The 13,449-nt window shown below is 34.9% G+C and overlaps 1 protein-coding gene across 4 annotated transcripts in view; it reads left to right on the top strand.

The window, feature by feature from the left end:
* Positions 1 to 13,449, top strand: part of NARS2 (asparaginyl-tRNA synthetase 2, mitochondrial) — a 127,430-nt gene that overhangs the window by 33,787 nt on the left and 80,194 nt on the right. The window lies entirely within an intron of this gene.

Raw genomic sequence — 13,449 nt, 5'->3', positions numbered from 1 at the left:
GAAAAGAAGATGCCAGCTTCACAAACACTGGAAAGCTTTTCAAGCTTATACTCTTTAGGACAAATGCCATTTAATTATTTAAGAGAATGGGTATTTGTTGGAATTAGAGATTTATGGTTACCATCCTTGAAGGAAGTATTCCATGGCATTGTTGACTTTGGAAGATACTTTGATCTCAAAAAATAATATAAATCTCTTTGGGGTAATTTTTGGATAGTAACCAGTTGGTGAACTTTATATGGATATGCCTTACAATGGTTTATCCTTAAGCAGCACAGCCAGAGGTCAAGGATGACCAAGCCCTTCTGTTCCACTTATCAATAACTTGCTTTTCCTATGTAGCAACTGAAAGAAAATATGTTCTTTTAGTAATTTTTGATTGGGATTAAATTTTTGTGTTTGGAGGTGGAGGAGATAAGGAGCTAACTTTTGTTGAAAGAAGTTTGATAGGATTCAAGATGCTAAGTGTAGTTTTGTTTTTTAAGTATTTTTTTTTTTTTTTTGAGTACCTATTATGTTTAGTACTATTTAAGGCCTTTGGGGCAGATAAGTGGTTTGGAAACTTAACTCTGGAGCGTAGGTTTCCCTTCTCAAGGAAGGGGCTGGAAAATGGGATGAGAGGATATTTAATGTATGTATCTTATCCATCTTTATAGCCCTAGTCTGACAATGAAAAGCCAAAATTAATATTTTTTGAGTAATAGTGAAGAAAATATGTGGTATATTTTCTGTGACCCCTTCACATTTCAGAGCAAATTTACCTTTTTGCAACTTTACATTGTATTTCCCTCCTGAAAAAAAAATAAGGCAGCATTGTTTATTCACTTTTTCTTTTGCCCTATCCACACCTTCTTATGTAAGAGACTCCAGGCCTCCTTTTCTTGCTTCTTTCCTTGTTCTTTCTCTCTTTCTCAGACTGCACAGCAGGAAAGCAGACTGTTTATAAACAGTCTGAGCTAATAATGTCCTTTCCTACTGATCAAATAGTTGCTAAAATGAAACCTTTCTCAGGGCTGAGTGTGGGTGTTCTAGTTAGTGGGTGTTCTGGAATGTAAATGGCCCTTTATTTTAAGAAAGGTTATTTTTATACTAGCAGTTCAGTGTACACCAAGATACATATTTGTAGCAATTAGAAAGTATGGAAACATAAACTGGACTAATTAGAAATTATTAGATAGGTGGAAGGCCTACATATATGGCTTGTTAATAACAGGAATATCCTGAAATTAATACAACCAGCAAAGTAGAATGCAGCTTACTGAGTACATTTCCTTTGGCTTTAGTTTTATGTATGAGATGCAGGCTAATGGTGTGCCAGAACAATTCCTATAGCAATGATAGCAGCCTCATTTGAGACATAGCTTGATAGGGAATATAAAACTACCAAACCACAAACCTTTGGAGACTTATGACAGATTTAGTTTCTATGTTTCATTTTATATGACCAGAATTCCATACTTCGGAAAGACTATACTTTTTAAAAAAGTATTCTGAATCCTATAGCTTTATTTCAGCTCTACAGGATAAAATATAGGGGAGCAACCTGTTATACTGGAAAGACTAGATTATACGAGAAGCTGAGAAACCTGGATTTGATAGCTGATCTTGCCAAAAACCAGTTGTGTATGACATTTCCCTTAACATTTATCACTTAACATTTTTAAACTTTTGAATCTTCTTTTACAAAATGGAAGTTGAATTAAGGTTCTATCTAATTCAGAGATTCTTTGATTCCTTTTTATCTATCATGAAAGGTATAGTCTCCCTGTAAGCCCTTACTTGAGATTTAAAAAAAAGAAAAGAAGATAGTCACTGGTTAGAGCTTACAGTTGGTGAATACTCTCCCTTTCTTTCATGATCTTTATAGGGAAATTGCAGATAAAACAGGGCAATGGCATGCTATATTGATTTTAGACATTTTAGGTTTCTGTGCCATGCATTTTTATATTTCTGTATGCATTCTCTTTCCAATTTTTCCTCTCTGAGATTATGAATAAATAGAATGGAAAAAGGTGAAGGGGGGAGGGAGTGGACAAAGTAAAAGATGGAAAAGTAAAAGGAGGTAAAATAGAATGTGGGTATTTTGGTGATGGTGAAGGTCAAATAAATCTTCCATTGTTGATTATATTCCTCTCTACTGTTAGCTAACTGCTGTTTACCTTCTCCTTGCTACATATTTTACATGGAGACAGAATCAGACTTGTGTGGGTTTTTCTGTTTAATTCCCTTGAGACTGTGAAACTACTCAACTATATTTGTTCTCCTGAGAGAACAAATAACCAGAGGGTAATTCAGAATATTTGTTTAATACTTTCTTGGAAATCCTCAAAGGAACAGGGAGCATTTTAGATCCCTATGATATGAAACTCACTGGGTTACACACATTTTTAAGTTTTTGGTAACTCTTGGTTTCCCCTTTTGTGGTTCTGCTATTTTTTGTCTTCCAATGGCAGAATAACCCAACAAAAATTTTTACATTCTGCATAACAGAGAAAGGCTAAGTTACATTGTTTTGTACTAACAAATTTTATATGATCAGGGAAGGGTTAGTTGAATCATGGAATATTAGAAGGGGAGCGACTTTAAAACATCTATTGTATTGATTTTCAAACATTTTTGCTTAAAAGTCTTTTCCAGACAAAATCTTATAACAAGACCCAAAATATACGATAGATAAAAAGTAATGACTATGTTTATCAGGTAGCTCAAACCTATGTGGTTTGGTTGGTACACTGATCACCTATGTCTAGCAGAACATTAGGAACTTGGGAGATTGTAGAAGTCTTAGTTGTACAGGACTTTGTACATGTTGCAGGATGTCTTTAACTCCTGCCTACTAAATGCCCCTACAAATTCCTAAATTATTTCCTAGGGAATATTATTACTATCATCAATGAGAAGCACTAATCTATAATCTCTCCCTGGTGATTTTTATCCATTTCCGAGGCTTTATTTACCATCTGCATACTGATACACATACGGATACCATCTACATACTGACTACCAAACTGTTCATCTCCATCCCTGGCCTCTCTTTCTGAGCTTCAGATTTGTAGTAGCACCTGCCTACTGGATAGTTTCATTTGATATCTAATATGCATTCAAATAAAGTATATATTAAATAAAACTTTTGATTTCTTCCCTCCAAAAGCCTCTTCCTCTTCTAGTCTTTTCCCCCTCTGTAAAAGTTACTGCTTTCCACTCATTTGCTTAAGTAAAATATCTAGAAGTCAGACTTAATTCATGGTTCCCCTGCCTGTCTCCCCCAACCCCACATCTAATTTATCAGTGAATTTTGTTGGCTTAACTCCAACATAACTCCTCAACCTTTACATTTCTATTTCCAGTGTTATAGGTCTAATTCAAGCTACTCCTCTTTCATTTTCTGATTGCTCTTCCTACTTATACCCTGCTCTCCCTATTATCTATTTCCCACTCAGACACTAGAATAGTTTTTAATATGTATCATGCCACAATGCTGTTCTTAAAACATTTCCATGGTTGCTCTGTGTTCTTAGAATAAGTTCAAACTCCTCATGCTCTCTAAATGCCCCATAATGATCTGATTCCTGCCTTCCTCTCCAACATCATCTTTTAACACTCTCTCATGCTTGATCCCCACAAGCTACAGTGACCCTCCTTCTACTCCTCTAATATATGAACCCCCCTTCCCACCTGCTGATTTCTGCACTGGCTGTTTCTTGTGCCTGGAATATTCTTCCCAATTCATAGTATAGCAAATACATTCTCATTCTTCATGTCTCTGCTTGTTACTGCTTAGGAGCACTCCGACTTGTTTATCCTAACTTGTAATTACTTTGTTTCTTTATTAGTTTACATGTTCATTTTCTTTTTTCCCATTAGAATGTAAGCTCTTTAAGAGCTTATTCTTTATCTTATTCATTTTTGTCTCCACAGTCTAGCATAGTGCTCACATGAATGAATGAGGTGTAAATATGGACAATTAGGAAAGTACAAAGGGAAGTTATTTTTCCTAGCATAGGCATGGAGTTGGGAGGTTGTGGGGTGGCTGTTAGTGGTAAGAAGGCTTTATGGATAAGTGGGTTTTGAACTGAATGTATTCTGCTGTGAACCTAAACTGCTGTGCAGTGAATGACTTACAGGCATTGCGGTGTGAATGTACTGGGTAACCGAGATTGCTACTGATGGACTAATGGCAGGTAGCATACACAGCATGAATACACTGGTAAAAGATAATTCAAATCCAGGTTACGACAGAGCAGGATGGCCCGAGATTTTATCACACTACTAGCACAATGCACTATTTAAAATTTATGAATTCTTTATTTCCGAAGTTTTTCATTTTAATATTTTCAAGCTGCGGTTGACTGCAGGTAACTGAAACTGAGAAAAGTGAAACTGTAGACTACTGTGCTTCCTTAAGGAATGCTTTGAATGACGTGGTGATGATTAAGTCAGACTTCTTCCTCAGTATTTATTTAATTATTGGTTTTATCATCTCATTCTGAAACTTCTAGGCACATTTATTGTTAAAAAGAAATCTTATTTCTGAATCTCATTTTTGCAATAAAGGAACCAGAGTAAAGATCAAGCTGTACCCTCTATGAACAAGCAACCTCCTCAGTTTCCTGGTGCTACAGGTACTGTCTGAGGAGTTCTTTATCTCCCTCTTGGTCACATTTGCTGAGATTGATAGAAATGAATCCAGGCACTCATTCATTCATTTGCTTACACATGTATACATGCACATTTTATATCATGACTTAATGTACACACATTCTTCATATACAGTTATGCATTGCTTAATGATGGGCATGTGTCATGAGAAATGCATAGTTAGGCAATTCCATCATTGCATGAACATCCTAGAGTGTTCTTACACAAACCTAGATGGTATATCCTACTGTACACCTAAGCTGTATCATATGTTATTGCTGCTAGGCTCCAAACATATACAGTGTGTTACTGTACTGAATACTGTAGACAGTTGTAACACAATGGTTAGTATTTGTGTATCTAAACAGAAAAGATACAATAAATTCTACAGGGCTATCTGTGCATTTAAAAAAAAGAAAGAAAAAAGAAAAGGTTGAGTAAAAAGATAAAAAATAATATTCCTATGTACAGTACTTACCCTGAATGGAGTTTGCAGGATGGGAAGTTGCTATGGGTGAGTCAGTAGGTGGTGAGTGATGAGTGAATGTAAAGGCCTAGGACATTACTGCACACTACTGTAGACTTTATAAACACTGTACACTTAGATTACACTAAACTAAAAATTTTTTTTCTTCAATAATAAATTACCCTTAGATTGCTATAACTTTTTGACTTTATAAACTTTTTTAAAATTTTTTTTACTTTATGAACTTTATACAATTTTTTAAACTTTCTGACTCTTTTGTAATAATACTTAGCTTAAAACATAAACATTATACAGCTGCACAAAAATATTATCTTTATCCTTATTCTATAAGCTTTCTTTATTAAATTTTTTTAAATCTTTTTTGTTAAAGACTAAAAAACACACACATTAGCTTAGACCTACACAGGGTCAGGATCATCAATGTCACTGTCTTCTACCTTCACACCTTGTTCCATGGAAAAGTCTTCAGGCTTCAGGGGCAATAACATGCATATAACTGTCATTCCCTATTATAACAATGCCTTCCAGAATACCTTCTGAAAGATCTGTCCAAGGCTGTTTATAGTTAAGTTGTTTTTTTTTTTGAAAGACCTGCCTGAGGTGGTTTTACAGTTGACTTTTTTAATAAGTAGAAGGAGTACACTCTAAAGTAATGATAAAAAGTATAGTATAGTGAATATATAAACCAGTAACATAGTTATTTGTTATCATCGTATGACTGGTAAAGCAGTAGGTTTATATATACCGACATCCCCACAAACACCTGAGTAACGCCTTGTGCTACATTATCACTGGGCAATAGGAATTTTTCAGCTCCATGATAATCTTATGGGATGCACTATATACATGGTTCGTTGTTGACTGATAATGTCATTATGCGGCGCATGACTGTATTTTATCTATATTATTTATTAAATAGAGCACTGTGGCTGCTCTATGAAAATAATTATATATTTCTTTAAGGGGAAAATTCTAAGATGCAAAATAACCAACTTAAAAATGAACCTTCAATATTATATTTCCGCTATAGCTTAAAGAAAACAAGATAACTAAACTAAATGAGTAAAATAAGTCTTTTATGCACTATCAAAATACCATAATGACAAAAGTATGAAGCATGTAATGAGATAAAAGCACTCTTGCTAGATTATGTTCAAAAATATTTTTCAAAATGAATGGAAGCTCTGATTCCAAAATTTTATCTCAATGTACAGTACCTTTTGTATTCTTTTTTATATTCTAGCATTTTTCTCAAAGAGAAAATATTCAGGAGCTGAAACAAATATATTGAAGATGGGATAAAAGTAAATGAATTATGTACTAAGTTCCGAAAATCATAGAAATGACTACCTATGGGCTGGAAATAATAGAAATTACCATGGTATTATTATTAATGTTTAGAAATTCCTTGGGGGGAAAATATACATATTTACATCATACTATCTGCCACAGTGTAAATAAAAATTCTGTAATTTATTTCTGGTTGATATAATTATATGGCTACTCAGCTGACCTGTTACTACTTATTAAAAAGTCTATCTTTGCCTCAGTGATTTGAGATAATACCATTATAATGAACTTGAGTCTATTTCTGGGCTTTCAGTTCTATCCCACAGGTTTATTTGTGTATTGCCACCACTCTATTTTAACTTAGAGGCTTTATACTATATTTTAATATCTGGTTTTTGAAGCATTTTTGATCACTGTGTTCCTTAACATTAACATGAGTGGAGATTTTTATTCTGTGCTCTTTCCATGGAGAAATACATTTATGTCTCATCTCAATTATAGGTATCTCTCATATTTTGAGGCCCCATTTCAATTCATTTTTCAACTGAACAAATATTTACAGAGTGACTCCTATGTCCCAGGTAATGGGGTAAATGTGGGATACAGTAATGAGCAGAGTCCCTGAGGAACACCAGTATTTTTCAATTTCATGAGTTAACACTGTGAAACAAAAAGTATTTAATATAAAGCTTTGGTCTTAAAAGTTTTGAGAATTTGTGAATAGTTTGGAGAGTTTGGAGAAAGTTACACTTTCTCCAAAGTGAAGTCCTAATTTTTCACTCATTATGCTCCTTGGTATTTGCCTAGAGGAGTGGAAAACTTACTTCCACACAAAAACCTGCACATGGATGTTTATAGAGCAGCTTTATTCATAATTGTCAAAAGTTGGAAGCAACCAAGATGTCCTATAGAAGGTCAATGGATAAATTGTATTTGTCACATCCAGACAATGGAATATTATTCAGCACTAAAAAGAAATGAGCTATAAAGCTATAAAAAAGACCCGGAGAAACTTTAAGTGCATGTACCTAGGTAAAAGAAGCCAATCTGAAAAGGTTATATTTTGTATAACTTAAACTATATGACATTCTGGAAAAGGCACAACTGTGGAGAAAGTAAAAAGATCAGTGGTTGTTAGGGGAAAGGAAGGGATGACTAGGTGGAGCATGTATTTTTAGGGCAGTTAAACTGTCCTGTATGATAATTGTGGATACATTTCATTATATATTTGTCCAAACCCCTAAAATGTACACCACCACCAAGAGTAAACTCTAATGTAAACTATGGGCTTTGGGTGATAATGTTGATATAGGTTCATCAGTTGCAACAAATACCATTCTGATGGAGTATGTTGATAATGGGGGAGGCTATGCATGTGTTGGGGGACAGGGAGCATATGCGCAATCTTTGTACCTTCACTCAGTAACTATAGTCAAGCACTTGGTTGTTGCCTTCAAACTACTGTTGTTCAGCATGGTCAGTAGTAGGCAGTACAACATAGAAACTAGAGATCACTAGGCACCTCTGTGTGTTTGTCCCTGTGTCAGACTACCACAGTCATCTAAGAGTAATGACCACAACTTCATTTCCTCTCAAATTTCACACAAGTTCCTCTCTTGGCCAACTGTGACCTGGAGCCACATGGGAGCGGGGGGGGGGGGGGGGGTGTTTCTTGGAAACATAGCCCAAGCTTTAGATGGGAGTAGTAACACCAAGCTGACAAAATGCAATCCCGGATAGCCCCTTTTTTGTTTTATTTTTTACTCTTTATCCCAATCCCTACTCCCATTCCCTATTATTCTCTCTCAGAAGTACACACTTTTGTATCTTTGTTATTTCCTTTATTATGTATGCAACCTCATAAAATATGAGTGATATTTTATGTTTTGTTTTGTTTTTTTTTTTGGAGACAGAGTCTCACTCTGTTACCCAGGCTAGAGTGCCGTGGCATCAGCCTGGCTCACAGCCACCTCAAACTCCTGGGCTCAAGCAATCTTTCTGCCTCAACCTCCCAAGTAGCTGGGACTACAGGTATGCATCACCATGCCCAGCTAATTTTTTCTATACATATTTTTTTAAGTTGTCCAGCTAATTTTCTTTTTATTTTCAGTAGAGACAGGGTCTCGCTCTTGCTCAGGCTGGTCTTGAACTCCTGAGCTCAAACGATCCACCCATCTTGGCATCCCAATGTGCTAGGATATATGTATATGTTTTTTAACTTACAGTAATGATACTATATTATGTGTCTTGTTCTGTTTCCTACTTTTTTCCATTTAACTCTTTGTTTTGAAATTCTATGTTATAGGTAGATCTATTTGTTGCTTCTAATTGCTCCAAAGTATTCAATGGTATGTGTCTGCTACATTTTACTTATTCATTCTTCTTGTATAAACTCTTAGGTTGCTTCTAATTCTAGGTTATACCCAGAAAAAAATATGGCAATAGTCTTATACATATTCCCCAATGGATCTGTGTGAAAATTTCTCTAGAGTATATATGCAGGAGTAGAATTTCTAAGTTATGGGGTGTCTACATTCTTAATTTCATTAAGTTCTCCAGAACAGTGGTACAGTACCAGTTTATACTCACTGGCATTTCCTAAGGGTTCCCGTTTCCCAATAAATAAGTTTTCTATTGCTTTGTAACAAATTACTACAAACTTAGTGGCTTAAAACAATACTCATTTATTAGCTCACAGTTCTATAGGTCATAAATCCAGAATGGCACAACTGGGTTCCCTACTTAAAGACTTATGTCTTACAACACTGAAACTAAGATTTCAGCTGGCTGAATTCTCATCTGGAGCTTGAGGTTCTCTTCCAAACTCAGTACTGTTATTAGCAGAATTCATTTCTTTGTGGTTGTAGGACTCAAGTGCCCATTTTCTTGCTGGCTGCTGTCCAGATTGCTTGCAGCTCCTAGGCACTACTCTCAGGATGTTTTCATGTGTCCGTCTCCATCTTCAAGCAGCCACGTCATGTTGACCCCTTGTCCTTAAAATCTCTGACTTCCTCTTTTACAGTCTGCTGTGGAAAACATTCTGTTTTCGGTGGGTTTGTGTGATTAGGTCAGGTAATCTCTTTATCTTGAGATCATCTGATTTGGAACTTTAATTAAATTTGTAAAATCTCTTCACATCAGTACCTAGATTAGTGTTTGATTCAATAGCCATGGGTTGGGAATTGTGAGAGCACATCTTAGAATTCTGTCTACCATACTCTGAATCTGCACCTACAATTGATACTATACAGCTTTCTAATTTTTGTCAATCTGATGTATATGAAGTGTTCTTGAAATGCCCTTCTTTAAATTTGCATTTCCTTAGTTCCTATTGAGTTTGCATATTTCTTCATATGCATTTTAGCCATTTTGAGTTTCCCTTTCTGTAAATTTGCTTTCCCATTTGGGGAGCAGATTATTTTCTCTTTCTTGTTTTTGTGGCAAGAGGTCCTTATATATTCTATCCATTAATAATTTGTTGATTTTAGATGTTACAAATTAGTCATTTGTCTGTTAACTTTGCCTATGTCTTCCTTTATTAAATAGAAATCCTTAATTTTAATATATACAAATACATCAATTTTCAGTTTATCATTTATAATTTGGGGCTCTTGTTAAAGAAATCCTTCACCACTGGCATGATCACAGAGTTGGGTGTTTAATTTATATATTTTCTTCTTTCTTCATTACTAACAGAAGCATTTGAGATTGCAAATTTAAGATTGCAGTCCTGGCTGTGGTGGTTCACACTTGTAATCCTAGGAGTTTGGGAAGCCAAGGTGGGAGGATTGCTTGAGGTGGGGGAGTTCAAGAACAGCCTGAGGAAGAGTGAGATCCCTTCTCTACAAAAAAATAGAAAAGTTAGCAGGCATGGTGGTGTGAGCCCACAGACCCAGCTACTTGAAAGGCTGAGGCAGGAGGATCACTAGAGCCCAGGAGTCTGAAGTTGCAGTGAGCTATGATGACACCACTGTGTTCTAGCCCAGGTATAGGCAGAGTGAGACCTGCCTCAAAAACACAAAACAAAAAAAGATTGCAATCCTAAATCTTAATTTGCAATTCAGTTTTTGAACCAGTGAGATTCAATAATTACTTTAAAGAACTGAGTTGAAAGTCATGTATCATAAAATTAACCATTTCAAAAGGTACACTTCCATGGCATTTAGTATGTTGACAATGTTTTACAACTGCCACCACTGTTTTGGGGTGATGAATTTCATCACCCCAAATGAAAACCCACACCCACTGAATAGTAGTTATTCCCCATTTCTCCCTATACCTAGACCATGACTGTCTCTGGATTTACCTTTTCTGGATATTTCATGTATATCATACAATATGTGATCTTTTATGTCTGTCTTCTTTCACTTAGCATAATATTTTCAAAGTTCATTCATGTTTTAGGATATGTAAGTACATATATTTAATTTAAACAACAGATATTCCTTATGTCTGGATAATATATTCCTCTGTGTGTTTGTGTATATCACATTTTGTTAATCCATTTTTCCATAGATGGACATTTAGGTTGTTTCCATCTTTGGCTATTGTGAATAGTGCTGTACTAAACAATCATGTACAAGTATTTATTTACATCTCTCATTTTAATTCTTTTTGCTATATACCTAGGAGTAGAATTACTGGGTCATATAGTAATTCTATTTTAACTTTTTAAGTAATCACCAATCTGTTTTCCCCAGTAACTGCACCATTATTGTACATTTCTAATTTCATTCCATTGTTGTCAAGAAAATCCTTTGCATGATTTCAGTCTTTTAAATTTTACTGAGACTTGTTTTATAGCCTAGTGCATGGTCCATCCTGGAGAACGGTCCCATGCACTTGAAGAAAACATGCATTCTACTGTTGTTGGGTGGAGTCTACCATTTCTAAGTTGCCTTTTTCTTGATTCATTTATTCATTGAATATTCATTGATTCATTTCATTAATTCTTGATTCATTCATTTACTTGGTTGCTATAAACTTTTAACTATTTTCCAGAGTTCTCACAGTTTATTCTGACAGGATTTGTGGTTTTTTTTTTTTTTTTTTTTTTTTTGAGACAGAATCTCACTCTGTTTCCTGGGCTAGAGTGCTGTGGCATCACCCTAGCTGACAGCCACCTCAAACTCCTGGCCTCAAGCAATCCTTCTGCCTCAGCCTCCTGAGTAGCTGGGACTACAGGCATGCGCCACCATGCCCGGCTAATTTTATTTATATATATATATATATTTTTTTTTTTAGTTGTCCAGCTAATTTCTTTCTGTTTTTAGTAGAGATGGAGTCTCGCTCTTGCCCAGGCTGGTCTCAAACTCCTGAGCTCAAACGATCCTCCTGCCTCAGCCTTCCAGAGTACTAGGATTACAGGCGTGAGCCACCATGCCCAGTCAGGATAACATTTTTAATAAAATTTTGTGGTGGAATAGGCCTTCGGAGCTACCTACCCCCACCATTTTTGCTGACGTCACTCTCAGTAATTACTTTTTAAAACAAATATTTTATAATGGTCATTTAATATTCTGAAATAAAATTTATAGGTAATATAACTTAATATACACAGAAGTTTTTACCAATCAATGTAATGCCTTAATTGTAATATAAAGGAGAAATAAAAGGAAGTAATTTATAATAAAGTAGTATGAATTTCAGTATGTAAATGCTCCATATGACATTAGAAGACATAATGAAGTAGTAGTACATTTGCACCCATTTAAATAAGTTGTTTAGGAAATAGAAGAAGATCAGAATCTATTTTGTACAAATGCTGATAAATGAAAGGCTAAAATCTAGTCATAAAGAGCAGACTTTATGGTAGTCTTACGAATTTGCTGGGACTTACTTGGAAAATAATTCTTCAGTAAACAGTGAAAAAATATTGGAAAATATATTTTTTATTTTAAAGTCCTAACACATACCACATCAAGTATTTAGTCTTGAGTACTTAAGTCCTGGAAAACAATATCCTTTCATTGATAAAGGGATTTAAGGATGGACTTAAAAAAAAAAACACATTCGTAGAACCTCTAAGACCAGTATTGCCATAAGTTTAAAAAAATAATAGGCAATTATTACAAAACTAAATGAAAAATTCAATTAGTAATTTTCACAGTACATTTTTTATTCATACTCATATCTATCTATACATGATATTCAGTATTTTTAGAATACCCAATGAAATAACATAAGATATCATGTGTTTCCATAATCTAGTATTTGGTACTAAGTCTGTTAAAGGAGTCTTACATCCTCTGTTACATATTTAAAATTGACTTTATTGCTTTTACAGTAACTGCGCCATTATACTAATATAATTTCAAATAAATGCACAGTTTGAAATACAAGAGAGGGTAATTTAACTTCCTTCCCCCAAAAATGAATATAATAGTTATAACTTCATTCAGAAGCTCTCTTAATTATACTGTTTAAATTGTGTTTGTCCTCCAGATAGTTTTTTAGCTCAACTCTTCTTATAAGTGTTAGCTGACTTGTTTCCTACCCATTGCAAATGGAATAATGACCCAGTCCATAGTGTATGTTCGTAAAAGTCTAATCACTCAGTGATCTTTTAAAGATAAGATCTTAGCCTGGCATCTTAGCACTTTGAGAAGCCAAGCAGGAGTATTGCTTGAGGCCAGGAGTTTGAGACCAGCCTGAACAACATAGCAAAACCCCCATTTCTACAAAAAAAAAAAAAAATTAGCCAGGTGTGGTGATGCATGCCTGTAGTCCTAGCTACTTGAGAGGGTGAGGCAGGAAGACCACTTGAGCCTAGGAGTTTGAGGTTGCAGGGAGCTATGATGATGCCACTACACTCTAGCCTGAGCAACAGAGCAAAACTGTCTCAAAAAATAAATAATGTTCTTCCTACCTCTTGAGTTACAGTGAAAATTGAATGTGTTTCAAAGCTTATGTTCATAAAAGTCTGTGTTAAAAACATTATCATTTTTTTAATAATTATATGGCAACACATATTTCAGAGGCTATTCCCTTGAGAAAATTAAGTTGTAATCATAGGTCACAATTTTAAGAGATTA

This window comes from Microcebus murinus, chromosome 4 (genome assembly GCF_040939455.1).
Source record: "Microcebus murinus isolate Inina chromosome 4, M.murinus_Inina_mat1.0, whole genome shotgun sequence".
Lineage (NCBI taxonomy): Eukaryota > Metazoa > Chordata > Mammalia > Primates > Cheirogaleidae > Microcebus > Microcebus murinus.
Note: the sequence above shows the minus strand (reverse complement) of the source record. Positions and strands in the feature narration are given on the sequence as shown.